Source organism: Pelophylax lessonae (genome assembly GCF_965119305.1).
Source record: "Pelophylax lessonae genome assembly, chromosome: 2".
In the NCBI taxonomy this organism is placed as follows: Eukaryota; Metazoa; Chordata; class Amphibia; order Anura; family Ranidae; genus Pelophylax; species Pelophylax lessonae.
This window is the reverse complement of record NC_138769.1, coordinates 225,099,713-225,126,154: the sequence shown is the minus strand read 5'-3', so window position 1 is coordinate 225,126,154 and position 26,442 is coordinate 225,099,713.

The following is a 26,442-nucleotide window of genomic DNA, read 5'->3' as shown; positions in this document are numbered from 1 at the left end:
ACTGGGGGGTGTCAGGCCGGTGTCCGCCGGGCCCCCCGCATCTCCGTATGAAGAAGGCAACTGCAGCGGCAGGAAGAAGGTCAGTGAGAGTGTCTGAGCAGCCTTGTTTTGTGTGCTGGATAGGAGGGGGATGGGATGGGGATGGGATGGGACAGCTGCATAGAGATGAATTGAACTTTCCATATTCCTCCTGCTGTCGCTGAATGCTTGTTACTCCTCCTCTCTGTGGCTGCAAGAGGAATATGGAAAGTTCAATTCATCTATATGCAGCTGCCCCATCCCCCTCCTATACAACTTCCTTTGCTGGCCCCCCTCAGTGCTCTTTAGCCCCCCCTCAGTGCGATTAACCCCCCTCCCCCTCAGTGCTCTTTAGCCCCCTCAGTGCTCTTTAGCCCCCCCCAGTGTTCTTTAGCCCCCCCCCGTGCTCTTAGCTCCCCCCCCCCCGGTGCTCTTCAGCTCTCCACAGTGCTTTTCATCTCCCCCCCCATGCTCTCTGGCTCCCCCAGTGCTCTCCACCCCCCTCTGCTCCCTGGCTCCCTCCTCAATGATTTCCAGTTCCCCCCAGACAGTGCTCTCCAGTTCCCCCCCCTCCCCCTGTGCTCTCCATCCCCCTGGTTTTCCCTGCTTCCCCCCAGTGCTCTTCACCCCCCTGCGCCTTCCAACCCCCCTGCAATGCTTTCCAAACCCTCCCTTAATTCTCTCCAGTCCCCCCCCCCTCCGTGCCATTCAGCTCCTCAAGTGCTCTCTGCTTCCCCTCTGCTTCCCCTCTCCCCTCCGCAGTCTCTGACCATCTCTTGTATCATGTCCGCAGTCTCTGACCATCTCTTGTATCATGTCCATAATCTCTGACCATCTCCTGTATCATGTCTGCAGTCTCTGACCATCTCCTGTATCATGTCTGCAGTCTCTGACCATCTCCTGTATCATGTCCGCACTCTCTGACCATCTCTTGTATAATGTCCGCAGTCTCTGACCATCTCTCGTATCATGTCTGCAGTCTCTGACCATCTCTTGTATCATGTCCGCAGTCTCTGACCATCTCCTTTATCATGTCTGCAGTCTCTGACCATCTCCTGTATCATGTCTGCAGTCTCTGACCATCTCTTGTATCATGTCCGCAGTCTCTGACCATCTCTTGTATCATGTCTGCAGTCTCTGACCATCTCTTGTATCATGTCCATAATCTCTGACCATCTCCTGTATCATGTCCGCAGTCTCTGACCATCTCTTGTATCATGTCTGCAGTCTCTGACCATCTCTTGTATCATGTCCATAATCTCTGACCATCTCCTGTATCATGTCTGCAGTCTCTGACCATCTCCTGTATCATGTCTGCAGTCTCTGACCATCTCTTGTATCATGTCCGCAGTCTCTGACCATCTCTTGTATCATGTCCGCAGTCTCTGACCATCTCTTGTATCATGTCCGCAGTCTCTGACCATCTCTTGTATCATGTCCGCAGTCTCTGATCATCTCTTGTATCATGTCCATAATCTCTTACCATCTCTTGTATCATGTCCATAATCTCTGACCATCTCTTGTATCATGTCCATAATCTCTGACCATCTCTTGTACCATGTCCGCAGTCTCTGACCATCTCCTGTACCATGTCTGCAGCCTTTGACCATCTCCTGTACCATGTCTGCAGCCTTTGACCATCTCCTGTACCATGTCTGCAGCCTTTGACCATCTTCTGTATCATGTCCACAGCCCCTGACCACCTCCTGTATCATGTCCACAGACCCACACTTTTTTCCCAGGGCTTGACCCCTGAGTATAGACAAGAGTAAGCGTCGCATTTGTGCATCTGTGCCATCCATACCAGTCCACCCGCACCTCCATCATGACTGTGGCTTGGGCCTAAAGAGTAAGCGCCGCATTTTGTGCATCTGACTGTGCCATCCATACCAGTCCGGGTGCACCTCCATCATGACTGCCTGAACTGAAGCTTTATCCCCAAGCAGGAGCGGCCATTAATCTTCTTTCTCCAGTTACAGTATATTGGTCAAATTACAAGTTAACTTTATGGGGGGGGTAACACAGTTTCAGTTAAAGTTAGTGTGTTCACAGGGTAGCAATGCCAGGGAAATGCAGCTTTAAAATGTATGGCTTCATGATGAAAAGTAAGAGAGTTGGCTGGAGAAAGATCAGGACCCGGAATATGCTAAATGTACAGTGTGTGTCGTAAAACGTTTGACATTTCGAACATGGGAGAGGCAGCGCTGTCTAGCCACGCTAAAGGTGCTAAGCACCAGTCTGCAGCTGCGTGCTCGACAGCTTCCAATCGGATCGCTGGCTTTTTCACCCGTGCGCCTGAAGTGACACCGGCTCCCTGCTGTGGCAGCGGTGCTTCCATCTCATCCACTGTAAAAGAAGGGACCATTTTGAGTCGAGCTGTATCCAGAAACGAAACTCTAACTGCAGAGGTACTGTACACTACAAAGCTTGTCATTTATTTTAGTAAAAATATGCTGGGTGTGACATGGATTTTCTTCTTATTTAACATGTATACATAGACATTTCATGAAACTTTAGGTCATGAATATTTACGTGAAGTCATGGAAAAGTCATGGAATTTTATTGGTAAAAATGTGTATGAACCCTGCTTAAAACAACACAATTGTATTTATTACCATCTGCAAAACTAACTGTCCTATTATGGTGGGTCCCATGTTTAGGTGTTGAAACAGGAGAGATGAAACTTAAAGTTGTGTACCCATATAACAGTAGAACAAAAGCCCGGATCAATAAACCATAATATGACGGGATATTGTAAAGACAGATAAGAAAGTATGAGTAAAGGAGAGTGGAAAGAGAGAAACAAGAAATATAGAGGGGAGGGTGAAAATATCAGGCATCGGGGGGGAGGCAAAGTTTGTAGGGTAACAACATATATCACAGTGGTTGATGAAGATATGAGCACCCAGGTTCCCATACCGTCTCAAAATCTTCGTGTTTTTCTAAGAAGATGCTGACTACCTTTTCCTTTGCCACGAGATTTTGCGTTTTGCTGCCATCATCAAAACCGAGGGTTTTTTCCATGCTTGAGCTAAAGACACTTTAGCACCCAGCAGCATGAAATGTACCAGTTTAAGGAGTGATTTTGGGCCCTTAACTGGTTTGCTATTTAGTAGAGCGACTTCAAGTGTTTTAGGTGTAGCTAAACCAGTGACCTTGCGCATCATTCTGAAAAGTTTACTCGAAAACCCCCTAATACATGGGCATTCCCACCAAACATGGAGGAGGGTTCCCTGGTATCCGCATTCGCAGAAACACAGTGGAGAATATCCTGGGTACATTTTAGCTAGTTGTGTAGGAACAAGATACCAATGGGTAAAAACCTTAAGATTGACTTCTATCAAGGACGCATTTAGTATACTCTTGAATTATTTGTTAAAGAGATTGTACCACGTGGCAACCTCCCAGTTTGGGTCTAAGTCCCTTTCCCACATCAATGCGTAATGAGGTTTTTCATGGGTATTTGTCAATGCCACATGGATTAAGAAAATACCACCCCTCTGGACATGGATTTGGGAGTACCAGTGTTCATAGGCTGTAATAAAGGGGTGAGTAGTTGTGTCATTTAACAGTGAGGAGATAAAGTGTCTGATTTGATGTAGTCTGAACCTTTTAGATTGGGGCATTCCCTGTTTTTGCTAGTACAGTGAATGGTCGTTAACGAACCTTGGGAAGAGAGGACGTGTCCAATCCTAAACATCCCTTTATTCGTCCACCATTGGAAACCTTTAATATTTTGTCCAGGAGGGAATAGTGGGTTGTTGAATAAATGTGACAGCGGTCTGTAAGTTGAAGCTAGGGAAGGGGGTTTATAAAGTGAGTCGCAGAGGGTCATGGAATGACAGAGAGTAGGGGACATAATAGGGGGTCTTTGCTTGGGAGATGTCCACACAAGATAATCTATTGTGTGGTTAGGGGTAGATTGACGTTCAATATCCACCCAGTCTGGTCTATTTCCTGGGGCGTAAATGATTGAAAACTGGGCTAATTGCGTGGCCTAGTAATGTTTCCATAGGTGGGGGACCCCCAGTCCCCTTTGGGAACGGCTTATAAAAAGGACACTATTGGGACAACAGAAGCCTTTGCCACCCCAAATAAATCGAGTAGTTTTGGATTGGAATTTTTGAAGACTTGTTTTTACTATGGGAATTGGGAGGGATCTGAACAGGTTTAATATCCTGGGCAGGAGGTTCATCTTAATTGAGTTGACCCTACCCAGGCAGGAGATATTCCATTTCGCCCAGTTAGACATTTCAGCTTCCAGTATTTTGTACATGGGGGGATAATTGGCTTGGTGTAGTTGATCAATGGTGGCAGTCAGCAAGATAGGGGATAGAAGTGGGATTCCAATGAAAGGGGAAGTGTTTCTTGAGACATTCCACCATAGAGGTTGGAATGTTGACATTTAGGGCTATCAATTTTGTTAGGTTCACCCGTAGACCCGAGATTTTCCCAAATTCGTTAAGGAGTTTAAGAATATTAGGGGCCGAGATAAGGGTGGCAGAAACAAAAAGGAGTAAATCATCTGCAAACAGCACATTTATGCATGTGTCCCCACATTTAACTCCGTGGATGTTGGGGTTGTTTCTGCTAGTTTTGGCCAGTGTTTCTATTGCGATGGCAAAAATGATGGTGGGCACCCTTGTCTGGTTCCTCTAAAGATTGAGAATGATTCTGAAAAATGACCTTGCAATTTAACGTGGGCACTCGGGTTTAAGTATAGGGCCCTGAGAGTCTGAGTGAAACAAAGACCAAACTGTCAGGGCTCCAATGTTAGAAGAAGGTCTCTAGGACCCAGCATCAGTCAGGATACCAATGGCAAGAGAAGGGCTCTAGGACCCAGCATCTCAGCCATTACATCACATGGGCCTTTATAAGGAAGTGTGCCAGTGATTGAAGTTGCTGATTGATCTTCCGCTTGTACCGTGTTCCTGTGATCCTTGTTCCTGAAAGTTCTCTGTTACCGACCCGGCTTGTCCTTACTATTCTGCTTGTCTCCTGACCCGAACTCGGTTTGTCTTTGGATATTCTCTCCTGTTACCTGTGTCTGATCTCGGCTTCCCTATTTGACCTTGCCTGCTTTGGTACCCTCCCGGCTCTGAACTCTGGCTTGAACTGACTTCTCATTGCCTTAGTGCAAACACAGACCTGCCACTTCTCACGGGCGCCACCTGGCTGCAGCCACTACTTCACACGTCAGAAACCCTTCTGAGTTCTTCTGCAATCAACATCACAGGCGACCTGTGCTACTTTGAGCCTGACTCCTCCTGTTCTCACTTTCAGGGGAGTCTAGAACTTAGCCGCAAGGGAAGCCCTCTCTCCATTGGCCTCCAACACCAGGTACGTGATAGTATCAATCAGCCACTATGTCTGAGGCCGAGAGAGGTGCTGCGGCGATGGAAGCTCTCTGTCAGCAGATGACCACACTTACACAAGCCGTCAAGGATTTGCAAGGAGGATACTTCCAGCTTGAAGTACGCGATTCGGTCATTTCGAATATCTCGTGATGCCCTTTGGGCTTTGTAATGCTCCTGCAACGTTCCAGCACTTTGTGAACAACATATTCAGAGAGTACCTTGACCTTTTTCTAATTGTCTACCTGGATGACATACTAATCTTTTCTGCCTCACTCGAGCTCCATCGGGACCATGTCAAAAAGGTGTTAAATATCCTAAGAACTCATGGCTTCTACGCCAAAGCAGAAAAATGCGAGTTCGAGAGACAGTGTATTCAGTTCTTTGGACTCATAATCTCTACCGAGGGAATTTCCATGGATCCTCAGAAGGTCTCAGCAATTATGGAATGGCCTGCGCCCTCAGACAGGAAGGGAGTCCAAAGATTCATAGGATTCGCTAACTTCTATCGGAAATTTATCAAGGGTTTCTCAAATATCATTGCCCCGATTACTCAGCTTACTCGCTCACATACACACTTTCTTTGGAATCAAGAATCCCAAGCAGCCTTTGAACAGTTGAAAGCCCTATTTACCTCTTCCCCTGTGCTACAACACCCAGACACAGCACTTCCCTTCGTTCTAGAGGTAGATGCCTCCAAAGTAGCAAAAGGAGCAGTGTTTTCTCAACGTCAGGGCCCAAAGGCTTGGCTTCACCCGGTAGCTTTTTGTTCCAAGAGACTAAACCAAGCCGAAAGGAATTATGATGTGGGTGATAGGGAGCTCCTGGCAATTAAAGTAGCCTTTGAGAAGTAGAGGTACCTGCTGGAGGGGGCTAGTCACCCAATCATGATTTTTACTGATCACAAGAACTTGGAGTACCTGAGATCCGCTAAACGCTTAAGACCTCATCAGGCTAGATGGGCCTTGTTTTTCTCCAGGTATAATTTTCATTTGACATACCGACCAGGATCCAAGAATGGGAAGGCAGATGGCCTGTCTTGGATGTTCCCTGAATCTTCTGAACCTGCTCCCCCCCAGCACCATTCTTTCTGCCCAAAATCTTTTGCTAATTCAGCAATCCTCCATCAGGCAGGCTTCTGCATCATGTCCTGAATCCGAACAAGCCTCACTAAAAAAGAAGGATGGATTGCTGTGGCACCAAGATAAGGTCTTTATACCTCTGGAGGCAAGGCATCAGGTTCTCACGACATTTCATGACCACCAACTAGCTGGACACTTTGGGGCTCGTAAAACTGGCAAGCTCATCCAACGGGCCTTCTGGTGGCCTAACCTTAGCCGGGACTGTAGGGCCTATGTCAATTCCTGTACAGTGTGTCTACGCAGCAAGGGCATCAAAGCTAAAGCATGGGGGTTATTGAGGCCCCTGCCCATTCCTAGCAGTCCCTGGGAGATGATCTCCATGGATTTTATCGTTGACCTACCTCCCTCTGAAGGGTTTACTACCATTTTGGTAGTGGTAGATCGGCTGTCCAAAATGGCTCATTTTCTGCCCATGGTTGGTACTCCTTCTGCTACAGAAACTGCCCACATCTTTATCAAAGAGATTATCAGACTCCACGGCTTACCCAGTAACATTATTATTATTATTTCAGGTAGTTATACAGCGCTGTCAATTTACGCAGCGCTTTACATATACATTGGACATTCACATAAGTCCCTGCCCTCAAGGAGCGTACAATCTAAGGTCCCTAACTCACATTCATACATACACATAATAAGGCCAATTTTATGCAGGATCCAATTAACCTACCAGCATGTCTTTGGAGTGTGGGAGGAAACCGGAGTACCCGGAGGAAACCCACACAGGCACAGGGAGAACATGCAAACTCCAGGCAGGTAGTGTCGTGATTGGGATTCGAACCAGCGACCCTCTTGCTGCTAGGTGAAAGTGCTAACCACTACACCACTGTGCCGCATAATATTGTTTTGGATCGGGGGGTACAGTTTACCTCCAGGTTTTGGAGAGCCCTCTGTTATGCACTACAAGTGGAACTTTGCCTCTTATCAGCCTACTTTCCCCAAAGCAACGGACAGACGGAACGCACAAATCAGACACTGGAGCAATATTTTCGCTGTTTCTCTGCATTCTCTCAAGATGACTGGGCATCCCTGCTCCCACTGACAGAATTTGCCTACAACAACTCTTTACATTCAGCAACCAACCAATCTCCATTCTGGGACAATTTTGGATTTCACCCTTCAGCCCTGCCAGCAACAATGTGCGAATCAGCAGTGCAAGATAGGCTTACCTTTATACAGAACTACCAAACCCTTCAAGACTGCATACCAAAGGCTCAGACAGATTACAAGAGGTTCTTTGACAGGAAACGAAGAGGCAATCCTCCCTTTAAAGTAGGAGACAAGGTATGGCTGTCAACGGTGAACCTGAAGCTACCGTGCCCGTCAAGGAAGTTGGGACCAAGATATATCGGTCCTTTTCAAATCAAACGTGAGATAAACCCAGTGGCGTTTGAGCTTTCCCTGCCTGACTCTTACAGGATCCACCCGATCTTTCATGTTTCTCTTCTCAAGCCAGCCATTCCTTGCCATTCCCAGGAAGAGTGGAACCATCTCCACCACCAGTAATTGTTGGAGAAGAGACAGAGTATGAAGTAGAGTCAGTTCTGGATTGCAGGAAGCGAGGTAGGCAGATCCAATATCTGATTAAGTGGAAGGGGTATCCACCAGAAGAAAGCTCCTGGGAACCCGAAGCCAAATTACATGTCCCTAGACTCCTCCGAGAGTTTTGGGCCAAACACCCGGAGAAAATAATTGCCCAAAAGGGCATCCGGAGGCTGCCCGTCGGGGGGGGGGGGGGGACTGTCAGGGCTCCAATGGTAGAAGAGGGTCTCTAGGACCCAGCGTCAGTCAGGCCACCAATGGCAGGAGAAAGGCTCTAGGACCCAGCATCTCAGCCAGCACATCACATGGGCCTTTATAAGAAAGTGTGCCAGTGATTGAAGTTGCTGTTTGATCTTCAGCTTGTACCTTGTTCCTGAAAGTTCTTTGTTGGGGGGGGGGGGGCTAATTCATTAAACTAAGTTGTGTTGGGAAGACATATGTTTTTTGTTGAATGGGGTGCTTCAGCCTAGCGCTTTATGTGTGCCACATCCCTAATGTTTAGACAAAAAATGGGGTTCCCCTTGTGGGACTTTATAGGCACATAAAATATATACTGTGTATGAAATTATATGAAAAAGGTATTTGAAAAAATATAAATTTTATTATAAACACAAATAATGATTAAAAGCAGTACAGGCAAAGGAGAGACAGATAAATCAACCGTAGTAGTCTGAACTGAAACCCAACATGTTTCGAAGCCAAAGGGAAAATTTTGCTTCTTCTTCAGGGGAAGGGTTCAAACGGTACTCTAATGAATAAGAGAATATAGACAATGCAAAAACCATGAATTTTTGAAGGTTTTTTAAGAAAGAAAACATTCCAACATGACTCTTTTGAGTTTTACATAGTAATTATGATAGCAATAACGAGTACTTACAGGGTTGGAAAATAACTGTGCTCAGGTAGCCTGCACGGTTAAAAGCATCTGGTGGGTGCGAGTGTCCTTGCGATCAAAATGCAATAAGTAAGATGGTAAGTGGGTATTCTAGTCGGTAAACCAACAGCTGTTGACATCAGGTGTGCAGCCCCCAATCAATGGACGTCTGAAGTCCTTAATTAGGAGAAGCCAGGGACAGCCTTTAAGCATAGGTGAGTGGCAAGGATGTAGGTAGCGCCGGTCTGAAAAATGAACAGATCAGAGCTAAGTACATTGATATGTGTAACGAAATGAGCAAAAAAAGGGAAAGAAATTCATGTACTAATGAGTGTCGGCATATAAAGTAGCTGCATATCTATGAATGATATAGTAAATATATAAGGAGCATTATAAAAATATGTACCAAAAAGGTAGCCCAACATAAAGCGGGCAATAAGGTCGCAATAGAGTATGACTAGAAAAGCAGAGCCGATCAGGAAGAAATATGGGGGTTTTTTGGAAGGACTGGGTAAAATATATAGAGTCAGTACCTGAATGTAGATGATGGTAAGGCAAACAGCGTCCTCTCAGCACCACAGCCAGCAAACAAATGCGCTGGCTGTGTATTGCGAGAGGTGCACTATAAAAGTGCTAGTTAATTAGTGCAAGACGTAGAACAGCTGGCTTCAAAGGAAGGGCTTCCCGGAACGCCGGTGCCGAGCCCGCCCACAAACAGCATGCGTCACCCATGACGCAACGTGGGCGGGATCGGCATCTGCGCTCCACCGACACGGGGGTCAGAGCCGGAAGTGCAGATGCACTAAGGCTACCGATTGGTCCGGGCTGAACCGCAAGGGGCACAGAGGATGGAAAATAGGACCAAGCTACCGCGATAACGCGGTATATGTCTCCCCGTGTCGGGACGCACATTGGAGGAGGGGCGACACCCGGAGTCAACATAGATTGCTGGAAAGAATCTACAAACCAAATTAATTGGGAAAAAATGCAAAGAAGAATGCAAGAAAGAATGTATCATAATTATATCGATTAGGCATGATTAGAGGTTGTGGTTTTTAAATGTAAATATCAGCAAGGACACGACCCACAGATGTAGACAAGTTGCAGACACTGGAATATAAAATGACAGGGTCAACATACAGGGAAGAGGAACATACATGCAATTTATGTCAGTAACAATACAGCAAACATCGAAGCATGTACATATAGTTATGCATAACAATATCAAAAGAAATTAATTTTGTTATATAATTTTTTGTAAAAAGAAGATTTGCATGTTAACATAATATCGTACAATACAGAACATACTTGAGGCCAGAGCAGTAGAGCATATAGGTATATGGATACTGGGACTAGTATGATGTTATGAGAGAGCCCTGAAGTGTGATTAGGGGTGGATGGCCGTCTGATTAAGGCAGAGGGAATTAAAACTCCATTCCTCCAGAGTCAAAACCCTCAAGAAAGGGCTTGAATGATAAAGATCCATTAAGTCCTGGGGGCTCAGTGGCCCTGAGACAATATATCCATTTTAGTTCAAGTTGGAGGAGGGACTTATTCCAGTCCCCTCCTCTACTTGTCTACATCTGTGGGTCGTGTCCTTGCTGATATTTACATTTAAAAACCACAACCTCTAATCATGCCTAATCGATATAATTATGATACATTCTTTCTTGCATTCTTCTTTGCATTTTTTCCCAATTAATTTGGTTTGTAGATTCTTTCCAGCAATCTATGTTGACTCCGGGTGTCGCCCCTCCTCCAATGTGCGTCCCGACACGGGGAGACATATACCGCGTTATCGCGGTAGCTTGGTCCTATTTTCCATCCTCTGTGCCCCTTGCGGTTCAGCCCGGACCAATCGGTAGCCTTAGTGCATCTGCACTTCCGGCTCTGACCCCCGTGTCGGTGGAGCGCAGATGCCGATCCCGCCCACGTTGCGTCATGGGTGACGCATGCTGTTTGTGGGCGGGCTCGGCACCGGCGTTCCGGGAAGCCCTTCTTTTGAAGCCAGCTGTTCTACGTCTTGCACTAATTAACTAGCACTTTTATAGTGCACCTCTCGCAATACACAGCCAGCGCATTTGTTTGCTGGCTGTGGTGCTGAGAGGACGCTGTTTGCCTTACCATCATCTACATTCAGGTACTGACTCTATATATTTTACCCAGTCCTTCCAAAAAACCCCCATATTTCTTCCTGATCGGCTCTGCTTTTCTAGTCATACTCTATTGCGACCTTATTGCCCGCTTTATGTTGGGCTACCTTTTTGGTACATATTTTTATAATGCTCCTTATATATTTACTATATCATTCATAGATATGCAGCTACTTTATATGCCGACACTCATTAGTACATGAATTTCTTTCCCTTTTTTTGCTCATTTCGTTACACATATCAATGTACTTAGCTCTGATCTGTTCATTTTTCAGACCGGCGCTACCTACATCCTTGCCACTCACCTATGCTTAAAGGCTGTCCCTGGCTTCTCCTAATTAAGGACTTCAGACGTCCATTGATTGGGGGCTGCACACCTGATGTCAACAGCTATTGGTTTACCGACTAGAATACCCACTTACCATCTTACTTATTGCATTTTGATCGCAAGGACACTCGCACCCACCAGATGCTTTTAACCGTGCAGGCTACCTGAGCACAGTTATTTTCCAACCCTGTAAGTACTCGTTATTGCTATCATAATTACTATGTAAAACTCAAAAGAGTCATGTTGGAATGTTTTCTTTCTTAAAAAACCTTCAAAAATTCATGGTTTTTGCATTGTCTATATTCTCTTATTCATTAGAGTACCGTTTGAACCCTTCCCCTGAAGAAGAAGCAAAATTTTCCCTTTGGCTTCGAAACATGTTGGGTTTCAGTTCAGACTACTACGGTTGATTTATCTGTCTCTCCTTTGCCTGTACTGCTTTTAATCATTATTTGTGTTTATAATAAAATTTATATTTTTTCAAATACCTTTTTCATATAATTTCATACACAGTATATATTTTATGTGCCTATAAAGTCCCACAAGGGGAACCCCATTTTTTGTCTATGTTTTTTGTTAAACTTTGACAGATTGGATCATTTATATGGCTCAAAAATTTAGTACATGCAGATAACATGATGGCACAGACCCTGTGAAGCGCTTGCAAAGTCACATCATGTACAGCTATTTAATTATCTCATCTTTGTCTGGATTCAAACTCATGGTTGCACGGTGCATAGCAAACAATTACAACCACTACACCACTGAGGTTCATATTAAAACGTCACACTTTTTCAATGGTCTTCTTCCTAGATTCCCTACAATGATGAGTACCTTAGCTAAATGTGCATTTTAGCCTCAAGCCACTCCTTTCTCTTCCCAAAACAACTCGATTCTGCAGAATAGCTAACTGCTTTGCAACTTAACTAGAGTTAACAAGGTTATGGTTTCAAATGACAACACTTGGATGCATTTTCCTTATTAAGCTTTTGCTTTTTTTTTTTTTTTCTTTTTGGGGGGGGGGGGGAGAACCCTAGATAAATATACAGAGCACAAATGGAACAAGCCCAATTTTAAGTGTATGAGTGTGGTCCTATTTTTCTGGAGCTGCAATCGTTTACACATTACCATGGTTGTTGAATTTGATGAACACCAAGCATATATGTGTCTGGTATTGGACCCTCTACATATTTTACCAACACAGCCCCTCATAGTCCAACACTCCACTTTGCCTCACACCTCAACACAAAACTGTCCCATTCCTACCCTATATTAAAACCCCTCACATCACCAGCAGAAGCAGCATGTAAAGTGCAAAGCCCCGCATTGGCAGCTTAAGTCTGAAGCCACAAAAAAATAAGAAATACATGTTCCTTCTCAAACATATTTGTTTTAATTTGATTACAGCATAAGGAGGGATGCAGCAAGGTCATATTTACAGTTTCCAGTCCCTGTGCCTTTACTGCGCCAGCCCACAATCTTTTGGATTTGGATATCTTGAGCAAGTTCATGCAGAGTCGAGAAGCAATTCTGCACCTCTACCAGCTCATAGAGGACAGGCATGGCCAGGTTGCTGTTCAGCTTCCAAGCCACTTCTGATGTGCCAGGGTGTTCATGTTGGTGATCGAGGCCAGTTCTGGGCTTGTGCCTCCCAAAATATCCACTGACCACAAATGAAGACGAGTGGAGTCCAGGAAGGTGGGTTTCTACCAGTTACAACCGCAAGCAGTACCACTCCTGGAAAATTACATCAAAGGATAAGCCATTTCATCATGACAATCACATCTTACTGCACTCTCACTTGATTTTTTCTTTCGTTCTTTTCTACATCAGGAGTGAAATTACACATTTTCACACAACTTGCACAAACCAGAAATAATTTCTGCAAACATTTGAATACACACCTGTAAGGCAAGACAGCCCATCACCACAGGCTTCTCAGGGTACGTGCCATGATTCCCATCCAAGATGTTCATATTCTGAAAAATACATACACCATAAGATACCAAGCAGGCTTTCATGTTGACAATAACTACACAGGTGGCACAGACACAACTAAACACCTGTCAGGTCTTCTCATCCCTCTCCACTATTCAAAATACCAACATGTTTTCGATTTGAGGTTTGTGTTATTGCTCAAATAAAATAGTTTTGGAATGTTGACTATACGTTATCTAGAATGGCAAGTGTAATTGGCAGATGTTAATTGTCATCTGTCTCCCTGTGAGTGTCAACTCTGCAAAGTAGCAAGTTACTACACATTCTGTATTTTGAGCGGTTCTAGTACATACATGTAAAGTGGCTAGCGACCAGTCCATTCCGGGTGGCCATCCCTGCAGCGGTGCTCCGCCGCCTGGGAACCGCCAGCTCCCTCTCCTCTGTCAGCTCCCAGGATTCATCCCGGGCAACGCACATGTTGTGCAACACGCAGCACGCCAGGATGATCCTGGAAGCCTTTGGAGGAGAGTACAGGATTTCCCCCCCGGGCCGGGCCAAGCAGAGTAACCGGGATTTGAGAAGGCCTATGGTCAACTCAATGATGCCCCGGCTTCTCCGCAAGGCCCTGTTCTAATGATGTTGTGGTTGGCCCTGGGGGTACCTGATTGGAGCCATCAGCCACGTCAGCTGAGGGTAACTAGCATCCCCAGAAAAGAAAAAAAGATATACATTAGTTCTTCATATCATGTGACCTTAGATGACTGTCATCAAAATGGGAGACTATGAATAATTTTTGGCCACAACCTGCTCATCTGTGTGTCTAGGTGTGTGCTTATATTAGCATAATAGCAAAAAGTAATCTGACACATATGAAATATGTCTAATTGCCTCCATCCCTTATCTAAGTGGAAAAAAGGAGACCAAAAGGTGGGACTTTAAATTTAAAGTCCCACCTTTCGGTCTCCTTTTTTCAACTTAGATTAGCATAGGCATTACTTCTGGAAGATATCTTACACTATATTGAGCCAACAAATATTGACTCACTTATGAAAAGGACTTTGTTGATATGTCAATACCATTTGGAATCACTTTTGTGTTTTGCTTGTGTGGCGTTAGTACAGCATTTACAGATTGGGTAACCACCTTAATTTGACTTTAACACAACTTCTGAAATGTTTCAGTTGTGAGCTGGCAGGCTGCTTGCATACAAGCAGATAAGGGTTCTGCTTGTGTGCAACCAGCCTGCCAACTCATAACGGATACATTATGTTTGCTTGGGTTTAAGCAGGATATACATATGTTGGTTATTAATCTGTCTATTCCTCTCTAAACACTAATGTAAAAAAACATGTCTGTATGTAACCTTTGAGTTTATGTTGTTGCCCAAAAATAATACTTTACCAATAAGCCACCTTTGGGGCATTTCGCCACTTTCAAACATTGTGTATAGCTCGCTTTCTTCCAAAATTATCGAATCATGGCACGACCCTGGGAAACCTGTTTGGCACTCATAATGCGCTGTCTTGCGTCACACACCAATTAGATGTTAAGGGAGTGGTACTGCTGGCGGTTGTGATAGGCCATCTCGTGGCTCCTGGGTGGCCTGATGGCTACGTGGCTGCAATCAATTGCCCCTAGTATTTGGGGCATCTGGGCCCGCTGGTTGAAACCCAGCTTCACGTCAATCCACTCATTTTCATTCTGTGGCCAGTGGATAAATTGGCTCCCAAACTCAAGAATGGCATCAATCACCAACATCAACACCCTGGACACTGTGGCCTGGCTAATGCCCATTATAGTTCCAGAAGTGGCTTAGAAGCTGCCACGCCCTAATATGTACAAAGTAACTAGCAACCTGACCATGCCAGGCACCGCATGGCAGCGGTGTGTGTCAGGTGCGATTTTGTCCTCTATGAGCTGGTAGAGGTGTAGAAGTGCTTCTCGCTCTAGGCAGAATTTACGCCTGATATCCAAATCCCGCATCTTGTCCAAATATAGCCGTGGAGCAAAAATTTGTTGCTGGCGCAGTAAGCGCACAGGGACTGGAGGTGCTACTTCAGCTGCTTCCCCAGCTGCTCCCTCAGGTGCTGCCCCACCTGCTGCTGCCTCCTGTGCTCTGGCCTCCTCAAACAGGGCACCAATAAATACCAGGAGCGCATTTTCCAAAATCCGTCTGTCTGCCATTTTGAGCACGGGATTTAGCCGGCGCACCGGCGCAGGTATATATATACACACGCGCGCTAATTGCCACAGCCTGAGCCTGGTATAAAATGAGCACATGGCCAAGATGGCTGCTGGATGTTATATGCAAGATCAAGAAAGACAGCAAGACAAAGAGAACTTCTCTTATCTTTAGGTAAGACAATTGTATCTCTCTCTGCACTTTGGCACTTTTTACTTATCTCGGGGGTGCTTCAATTGTCTATGGTGAATCCCCTCCCACCCCCAATACCTTGGAAACCCCTCAAGTGTATTTTAGTCATTGTCAGTTGCCCCCATGTGCATGTGTTTTTCCTATGCGTTTTCTCATGTTTGTTTTATCTTTGCAGTCTATATTTGGGCAGTGTGCCTCCACCCTCACCTTCCCTGCAGGAAAAGGCCCCTTTTTGCTTTCTTGGTAAGTGTTATTTGCCCTCATGTGTAGGGATTTAGCTCATGCGTTTTCTCATGTTTGTTTTATCTTTGCAGTCTATATTTGGGCTGTGTGCCTTCCCCCTCACCTTCCCCGCAGAAAAAGGCCCCTTTTTGCTTTCTTGGTAAGTGTTATTTGCCCTCATGTGCAGGTATTTAGCTCATGCGTTTTCTCATGTTTGTTTTATCTTTGCAGTCTATATTTGGGCTGTGTGCCTCCCCCCTCACCTTCCCCGCAGGAAAATGCCCCTTTTTGCGTTATTTGCCCTCATGTGCAGGGATTTAGCTCATGTGTTTTCTCATGTTTGTTTTATCTTTGCAGCCTCCTTTCGGCTTTATCGGCTGCCACCACCACCACCAACACCCACGCCACTTCAGAGTTACCTTTGGTAAGTGTTTGTTGGGCCCACGTGCAGTGGCCTTGCAGATGCGTTTTCTCATGTTTGGATTTTATTTGCAGCCTCCTTTCGGCTTGATCAGCCACCACCACCAACACCCACGCCACTGCAGAGTTACCTTTGGTAAGTGTTTGTTGGGCCCACGTGCAGAGGCCTTGAAGATGCGTTTTCTCATGTTTGGATTGTATTTGCAGCCTCCTTTCGGCTTGATCAGCCACCACCACCACCAACACCCACGCCACTGCAGAGTTACCCTTGGTAAGTGTTTGTTGGGCCCACGTACAGTGGCCTTGCAGATGCATTTTCTCATGTTTGGATTTTATTTGCAGCCTCCTTTAGGCTTGATCAGCCACCACCACCAACACCCACGCCACTGCAGAGTTACCTTTGGTAAGTGTTTGTTGGGCCCATGTGCAGTGGCCTTGCAGATGCGTTTTCTCATGTTTGGATTTTATTTGCAGCCTCATTTCGGGTTGATCAGCCACCAACACCACCAACACCCACGCCACTGCAGGGTTACCTTTGTTAAGTGTTTGATGGGCCCACGTGCAGTGGCCTTGCAGATGCGGGTTCTCATGTTTTGATTTTATTTGCAGCCTCCTTTTGGCTTGATCAGCCACCACCACCACCAACTCGGTTTTGCACTCAATCAGTGGCTAGCTTTGGTAAGTGCGTTCTCTAATTGTTCACTAATTATACTGTAGTATTTCACATTCTGCAACTCATGGTTTTTTCTCTTTCCTTTTTTCTCTTTTTTTTTGCAGATTGTGGCTTTGAGGGTATTTGCTGCTGCTAGACAGCCAGACTACCTGCCCACCTGGTTCTCCCATGGCCCCACCCCAAGGTACAAGAAGGAGGAGTGGAAGGGTAGCAGCTAAGGTGGGCAGATTGTCTGGCTCGGGTGTGTGGGAGGCTCCAGGACCTGGGTCCTGGTCCAGGCTTATATGGATCGATTTGACCTTATAGCAGGGACCAGGGCCCAGGCAACGTCAGGTACTGAGAGGCAACGCCTGTGGGAGGAAATCCGGGATGCCGTTAATGCAGTGGGTGGTGTATGCCCCAGCGTACAAAATGTACGTAAGAGGGTCAACGACTTCCGTGGGTCCGTCCGGTAGAAGCTGCGTGCATAGGCTGCGGAGGGTCTTTATGACCGCCAAGGTCGGCTGGATCCATCCGCGGAAGGTTCGCTCTGAGATTATGAGGTCCAATTCTTGCGCATCCTAAGCCCCGACACCATCCTTGGCACGGAGGGGGTTGATATGGATGCTTTGCACAGAGGTAAGTTACTAACTTAGATGTTAATTGTGTGAGTTGTGAAATTAGTAACTACTATCCTATGTGTGACATGAATAGACTTTTATACTTGGCCTTCAAGTTTTTTTATTTCTTTTTCAAACACCCCCGATTTGTTCATCTGCAGCACAAATCTCAGCCCCTCTGCAGCCCATGCAGCTCGGCGACCAGGACGGACTCACGGCTGCTGACGTCAATGTTGACCCTCCTCCTGGTAGGTCCCAAATCGTCTTGTGCTAAACAATTTAGAAGACTAGTTTCTCCTTTCCAAATGAGAGCTCACATTGCTATGTCCTCTTGACAGAAGAACATCATCAGCGGCAGGAAACACTCCCAGTTGGTATGTATTGCTAATGTGTATTTTTATGAATCTTACTGGTAACCCAGTTGAAGCAAATGTCATTTCTTTAGAAAGAGTGTTGGCCTTAATATGTCTACCCTTAAAAACACCGTTGTCATCATTCATGGGTGGCCTATTTTGTATTATGACCATGCCTTCTTAGCCTTTGGGAGGGTGCTAGCAAGTGTCCTATGAGCCCAGGCAAACACTTGAGAATGTTTGGCCTCAATGCTTAATCCATGAAGCTAGGATTGAAATTGGCCCCAAATCCTTACTGCATAAGGTTATTTCCTGAGCCTTTTCTTTCTCTTTTTTAAAGAACATCAGGCTCCTTGTGAAGGAGCAGCTGGATTTGGACCAGGAGCTAGCGAGGATTCTGCATCCGATGCTGAGGCATGTGATCTAAGTGAACAAGGTGGAAATGTTCCATTAAAATATTAGCTATGTTTTTTGGATGGATGTGGCCTACATTGTCTGTGTGAAATTTGTGCAGGGACATTCTGACGCTGCACCAGCAGCACAAGAATTTGATCATGAACGTCAGGGAAGAATTGTATATTTTCGCTGGCCCCAAAAGGTTCAAAAACATCCATGACCTTTAAAGTCCTGGCAGCCTTTGATGTTCGACGTCAAACTTCATGTGTGTATTGTTTTAATGGTGTCATGGAGCATTTCTTTGGCCATATTTTAGACTAGTTGCTTAAATGTTGCAAGTCAGTGGTGTAGTAAGAGACTTTCAAATAGAAGAATTAAGCTACCAGACCAGGGCAAGTTTGGAACTGGTTAATGTAGAAACTGTTCAGCCATTGTAATATTAGCAAAAAACCCATAATGTGTACCCATTATCAGAAGTGTTGCTAGCTTGCATAACATTACAATGAGCAAGTGCTTATTAGAAGGACATCCAACTGTTCTGAGGTCTGCTTGGGGTGTTTACGCTGTGTAACTAGTCTTAACTCTTTTAGAATGATGGTTTATAAAGATGGTTTGTCATTTTCTTATTATTTCAGCCAGCATTGGATGCAGCTGGATTCTCAACTCCCCCACCTTGTCCATCTCTGCATGATGTGGTTGAGATGCTGCATGCTGAGTATCGGCTCCAAAATGACCCAAGGAGTCCTGCTGCTGAATCTAGTGAGTTGGTACAGCTGCTGGGGCTCATACAGGAATCTGTATCAATGTTGGCCAATAATCAGGTGGCTATTCAAAGACAGAATGACCTCCTGATTACTAGCCACATCTCTTTAGTACAGTTTCAACAGGATGTGCGGGACTACCAGCATCAACGGGATCAGCAACATGTCGACACTCAGCTGCTGGACATCCGCCAATGCCTGTTTGGAGCTGAAGATGCCGCCACAACACCAGCAGCAGCCGCCACAACACCAGCAGCAGCCACCACAAGCACAGCAGCAGCAACCACAAGCACAGCAGCAGCCGCAACAACACCAGCAGCAGCCACCACAAGAAAAGCAGCAGCCACCACAAGAACAGCAGCAGCCGCCACAAGAACAGCAGCAGCATCCGCCACAAGAACAGCAGCCGCAGCAGCTGCCACAAGAACAGCAGCAGCAGCCGCAACAACACCAGCAGCAGCCGCCACAAGAACAGCAGCAGCAGCCACCACAAGAACAGCAGCAAAACCTTCTTCTTCAGATAATGCATCAGATTCTATTGCAGATGGGGCGACAGGGTTCTTCCGCACCTGCCGAGCCACCACCTTAATGTTTGTATTCTTATATTTGAATTTATGTTTCTTATCTTTTTTTCTATTTATCTATTTTTTTTAACATTGCTCAAATTGTGGGGCCCCTTTTTTTTTATTAATTTGAGGGGGGGATGTATATTTATTTGACATTTTTATTTTTTGATTTAATAAATGTAGTTTCCAATTGATTTATTTGTGTTTGATCTGTGGTATTTTGTGAGTGATGTTGGACAAGTAAGGGCCCTGGTTAGTATACGTCTTTCTACACACGTGCTTCTCTATCTCCAAACATATGGTTAGTTTCCTAATTGCTAAACTCAATCTTCCCTGAATGAAATACTAAAAGGTGTACCTTTTAATTTACACAGAATTCAGTTCTCATGGAGAACAGAAACTAAAGGCAACATGCAAATACTTACATACCAAACCACTCTGAATCTGTACTGTGTTTTATTTGTTTACTTTATTATATGTTTAAAAACACACAAACTCACGTTTTGTGAAAATATAAATATTTAATAGAACATTTTTTTGGGTATAAAAGTATTAAAATGCTACTTTAACATAAAAAATTAAAAAGCAACAGTAGGAAAATTACAATAAAAAAAAAAAACAAAATTAAAAAAACATCAAAAATGGGTATGTTCCCTAATAAAATGATCTTCGGGGTCGGGATCAACCCCCATCCTCCGCTCTAAGAGGGCTAGCCCGGTTCCACACCATTGGAGGTATTGCATGGCAACTTCAAGTGTCATCTGGCTATGCCCTGTGTAGAAAAAGACAGGATAATTACCTTGAGGCCAAATGATTCAAACAAGGATTGTAAGAAACGTGCATCAAGAAATATGTATTGGAGTAGGTTGTCAGGTTATTGACATGCATGAGTAAATATAGTAGATCGCTGGTCTACATAATTACACTCAAAAGCTTAATACACAATCAGGTTTTGGAAATTTGTAAGGAGAATTGCATGGTCAACCAGAAGATATTTTTCACTACAACCTCTTGGGATATAGCTTGTTTGGGAATGGTATCCAATTACATACACACAGGGCCAGAGCTTCCCTATTGTGCTGATGGTTTGAGTAATCCCACCTTTGGGAAGGGAGGAGGCCTAGCTCCAATAAGCTTGTAAAGGAGGGGAAAGCGCCTCTTGAGTGTGATAAAAGTAATTCATTACAATGACAATAGTAGCAACTTACATGGAGGTAAATGGATTCAAGTGTCCAGCGTGTCCTGCTCCGGCGGTGGGTGTAGCTGTGTAGCTGTGTGCAGCATCCAGATGGGGTCCGGCAGCTCTGAAGAACTTGAGAGGCCTGCTCTGTGGTTCCCAGGGTCGCGGTGGACGAGATGGATGGGCTGGTGCGGCGGCCAGCGGGAGCGTCTGACGTCACCGGGAGGAGAGGGTAGTGTGGGCAGTCTGGGCTCACTACACGTTTCGGAGCATGCGCCGATGTCTGGTATGGACATGCGCACTCCTTTGTCAAGTGTCCAACGAAAGAAAGGAGATTGTCTATATAGCCCACGGGGGGGGGGGGGGGGGGCGTGTGTCATAGTTAACAATTAAAGCGGCAATGCAAAGGAAAAGCATTTAAAACAACAATGCATGTCATAAAATAGGTGGATAAAACCATGATACATATATGCAGAAAAAGATTGTACTAATCTCTGTGTCCAATGTAAACAGATGCAAAGGGACAAGGAGAAGGCTTAGATCAAGCGTTTATGAAGGGAATTAAGATCATTTGGCTGTCGGGGCAAATTGATATGTGAATCAAATGGGTAATGAGTAGTGTAAGGGATAATGATAGCATATATAATAGGCATATGTCATGGTAGGGGCATAAAGGGTATTATATTAGGATATTGTGGGTGGGTAAATTAAATTAATATGGACACGGGGATGGCGGGGACATCGAGGGTCTATACTGGGACGTCAAGGAATTTATAAATGAGTGAATAAAATAAATTAAATAAAATATGGACCCGGGGATATGGTATGAAGATGGGGATCAAGGACATCATATATGGATAGTGAAAAGGTTGTTACGGTCTTGTGGGGATGGGGACGGTGAGAGCCACAATGGGGGGGGGGAGGGGGGAAAGGGGGGGGAAGGGGGGAAGAAGGGAGAAGAAACCGGGGGGGGAAGGGGGAGAAGAGGGGGGGGTTAGTTTTTACTTACTGAGAGGTCTTGGTGACGAGGATAACTATGATTGGCATACTGAGAAACCTGGAGCACCATTACCTTCCTTTAATTTTATCAGCTCCAATAAGCTTAGGTGTGGTCTTTCATCTCTTAGCATGGAAGCCTGAAGATGGTAGAGATTACAGTGGAGGAAGCACTTTGTTGTTGTTACCAGATAAATTCGAGGTGATACAGCTTGAAGAGGACCTAAACTTTCTTCCCAGAATTGCAGGGCAAAGGGTTTGAAAGGTTCCACAAGATGCTTTGGAATGTTAGTAGCTGTTCCATCAAAGCAACGTAAAAGCCTTTCCAGGTCAACACAACCAAACATTTTGAAGAATGTAAGGTGTTGTGTTCAATTGCTTCCCAGGATACATGTGAACACATCTCTCTCTCACCATCAGAATTTAGGATTGAGTTTTCTCTCCCTCTTACTGTCTATAGATCAAAACAGACACATTGTAGAGACTCACCCCTTGGAAGACGGATGTCACATGGTACCAGGGATTGATCCTGATCACCCCAAGATCCAGTTGCCCGTGCCAAAACGGTGTTAAAAGAGAGTAAAAAGTTGATCAAAGAATGTACTCACGCTAAATGGAGGTTAGACAGTCAGGAAAAAACTCTAACACCCACTCCTTCCCCCTCCACACTCCCCTGAAAGTGTGCTTTTCGAAATGTTACAGTGGTAAGGTTGATTTCTACCCTGCAAGCTTCATGCTTATGGGTGCAGCTTGTAGCGTTCAAGATACATACTCCATGGTTTTGTGCAGATTGTGTTTCTCAGATGTTTTTTCAGCCTCAGCCCTGCCTGTTCAAAGTGTTGGGAACATCTCCTTTGGGCACCAAAAAAAAACGCTTATACTTACCCGCTGTTGCCTGTTTAGTGGTTTTGACAAGAGCAGGCCTGATCCTCCCCTTCACATGGTCCCTCTACACCCCTCTATGCACCTGTTGATTTCCCCCACAGCAGGCAGCTTGCTATGGACTCACCTGAGATGAAGCCAAGCGCCCTGTGTCTGGCCGGGCACTAGGGTGTGAGCCAGCCTGGCCCCCCTCTCTTCAGTTAGTCTAAATGATTTGTACTTATCGCATCTGGAGGCAATCTTGGCCTGCTGTCATCTCAGCTAACGAGGAGGGGGGGTCAGGACCAGACAAGTGTCTCCTGCTAAACTTGTGCAGTAAGAAACGGTCCTGGTAAGTATAAGGGGGCAGATGCCCACCAAAGACTTGGAATCCTAATGGGCAGAATACATTCACATAAACAACCTGCTGCCTTTACAAATACTTGAAGCCTGATCTGGGCCATACACATGTAGCATTTCTACCCTAACAAAGTAGACACATTACAGCAAAAGCACACATTACTTACCCTTAAACATTTGGCTTGGGCCCGCAGAGGCAGATGCTCTTTGGTCAGGAGAAGATGTTAAAATAAAAGCACAAAATGTGAACTCCAATTTGTGACATTCCCAGGGGGTTGAGCATTTTTGACATGTTGGTTAACACACACAATGTTCAAGCCAAGCCACACACATTTTAAGTGTAAAAATCAGGACAAGATTAAATGAACATGTCCAGAAAGAAATTAGAAGTCCAAAGAACTGCTTGTCCTTGGTAGTGAAAAAACAAAAATTGGACTTCAGAAAGCAAAGAAACACTAAAATGTACAGTAATGCTCCCCAATACCACCTTCCAAACGTGAAAGTCAAGCAATAGTGTTTCCACGCTGACAGTGTTGTGCAAAATGACCTTGCAAATATTGTTTAGTCTTAGAAGCTCACCAAATCAAAAAATGGCCATCCTTACATAGACACTCATGGTATATTCTCCATCCTTGAGCTTCCCAAACATCCATGTCCAAATCTAAATCAACCTTCCTGTCACATGTAGCTAAACTGCACTTAATTTGCCAACAACTTAGATGAGTCAGCTGTACAGTGTATACAAGCTGTACGACTTGCACTGTACTATACACTGTACACGTGTACACTGTACACTATTGCACTATACACTGTACACTTGCCTGCTGGGCACTTATACCCCCTTCCTGCCCACACCAATTTTCAGCTTTTAGTGCTCTCACACTTTGAATGACAATTACTATGTCATGCAACACTGTATATGACACTTGTGACCGTACTCACCGTCACTGGGAGTGAAAGACAGGTACTTAATGGACACTGAGAATATGGTTTGGATTTCTTCAAATGGGACAGTAATATTTACTCAAGAAACCTATGAAGACTGCTTCACACAGTCAGACTTATAACAGATACTAATATCATCAGCTCAACCACCTATCTTCCTCACATCGTTGAATATGCTGATATACTCACCTGTTATCTACTGGGGGATCTGTGTTTACACTTCTGATAATGTGCATTGTACTTCAATGTCAGAGATGGGCCATCTGTCACTGGTGGTACCTTCCTACTGTCTGTGTATTAAGGTGAGATGTGTATTCTATTAAGCCTGTCTGTCCCATTGTTAATTGTTAATGAACTCACATATTGTTTCTGTCCAGATGGCTAGATAATTAGTTCAGGTTAATTCTATTTCTGTATACAATTTCATCTGCATATGATAATGTAATCAGGAAACCCCTGACCTGTGTGTGGTAATCTGATCAGGAGGGGGATGTCCATGCTGTATATAAACTCAGTGTGACTGTTCAATAAAGGAGAAGGTTCCAAAACTTGTACAAGATAAGTAGTCGGCTAGCTTTGTATGGGGATGGCTAGGATATTTGATATCTATGTTCAAGACTGGGAGGAAGTATACTGATGGAAGTCCACAAGTACAGTGTGAGTCGCGGTTCCGTTACAACACTGTATATGAAATTTACAAGTACAATACACATTATCAGAAGTGTAAACACTGAACCCCCCAGTAGATCACAGGTGAGTATATCAGCATATTCAATGATGTGGGGAAGACAGGTGGTTGAGCTAATGATATTAGCATCTGTTATAAGTCTGACTGTGTGAAGCAGTCTTCATAGGTTTCTTGAGATAAAAATTACTGTCCCATTTAAAGTAATCTAAACCATATTCTCATTGTCCATTAAGTACCTGTCTTTCACTCCCAGTGACGGTGAATACCATCACAAGTGTCACAAATTTTCTGTCCTTTTTTTCACACAAATAGAGCTTTCTTTTTGGTGGTATTTAATCACCACTGGGTTTTTTATTTTTTGCACTATAAATTAAAAAAGACCGAATTTTTTTTTTTTTAAAAAAAAGGGTATTTTCTCTTTCGTTCACTGACGGACACAGCTCCATATCTTCCTAGACCCTTGGGCTTATGCTGCTCTCTCCACAGGAGTAGGACTAGGTGGAAACAATTTTGGGTATGCCCCTGGGGCAGTCCCAGGGAGGTATACTCCCACTTCCTGCTCTAGGACTTCAGTTTTTTCTGCCTAGTCAGGAGTAAGGACCTGGCTCCCTGCTGGGATCTGCGGTCCTGGCATTTTTTTCCTTTTTAAATGGAGTTTTTTCTTCTGTTATTATTTACTGTTCCTGTGAGAATTACAATCAGTTTGGTTCCTGTGAGAACTACAACCACCTGCCAGACTTGGCGTTGTGCTAGGATATCCTAAATCCTTACAGTCTTTCCAGTCTGGCCAGCGAGCGTGACCCAACTATAAGCTCCGCGCTAGGTTGGCCACAACATAGTCCCACTGGATGGGGGATAGCCAGTGAGTGAAACACCTCGCGAGGACGCATAGCCCTGGTCACGACAATGGTCACGGCCAGAGCCACAGTGTACCTCTGGCCCACAGCACCCCCATTCCAAGATGGCGCAGTGGAGTGCCAGGAGTGGTGCTCGCTTGATTCCCAGGTGTGGTGAGTAGTGTCCCCCCCTCTCCTCTAGGGAAAAATTCTGTAGTGGACGCCGGCCCTTCCTCGAGTTGGTAGGCTCCTTCTGTGCCCTTCTTTCACTCATGGTTCACACCCCCTCAATAGCGGTGTTCCCCTGTACAGGTTGCCCTCACCTACCTGCTCCCCCCCTTAGTCCCCCCTCGGCATGGTAAGCAGTTTGGCGCTCTGTATCCAGCTCTAAATAGGTGGTGATGAGTTCCTGCGGGTCTACAGCTTCCTCTTCTGCTACAGTAACTTGCGGGTGGTGCACTGGGACTTGCAGTACCACAGTGGTAGCAGTATGAGGGGGGGTTTTGGAAAAAAAAATTTCTGCCCTTGCGGCCATGACAGCAGGCCTGCAGTCACTTGTGTCAAAAGTTAATATGGCCCTTCAAAAGTGGCCTAGCAAGAAGCACCCTCTTTATCTGTATCCTCTGCCTCCTCAGAGTCTGAGGTGGATTTGGGCACCGCGGATGCGAGACAACCCACTGGGTCTGCGTCCATGCACCCTGAGTGCTCTGACCGTGAGAATGATTTCTCTTCCACTACAGCAGTGCATGAACAAGCTGTTGTGGAGGCATTGATTGTATCAGTGCGGGATACTTTAAAATTGGTGGACACAGCTACTGCTGCATTGGCTGTGTCGGTACATTTTGGCACCTGTAGGCCATCCA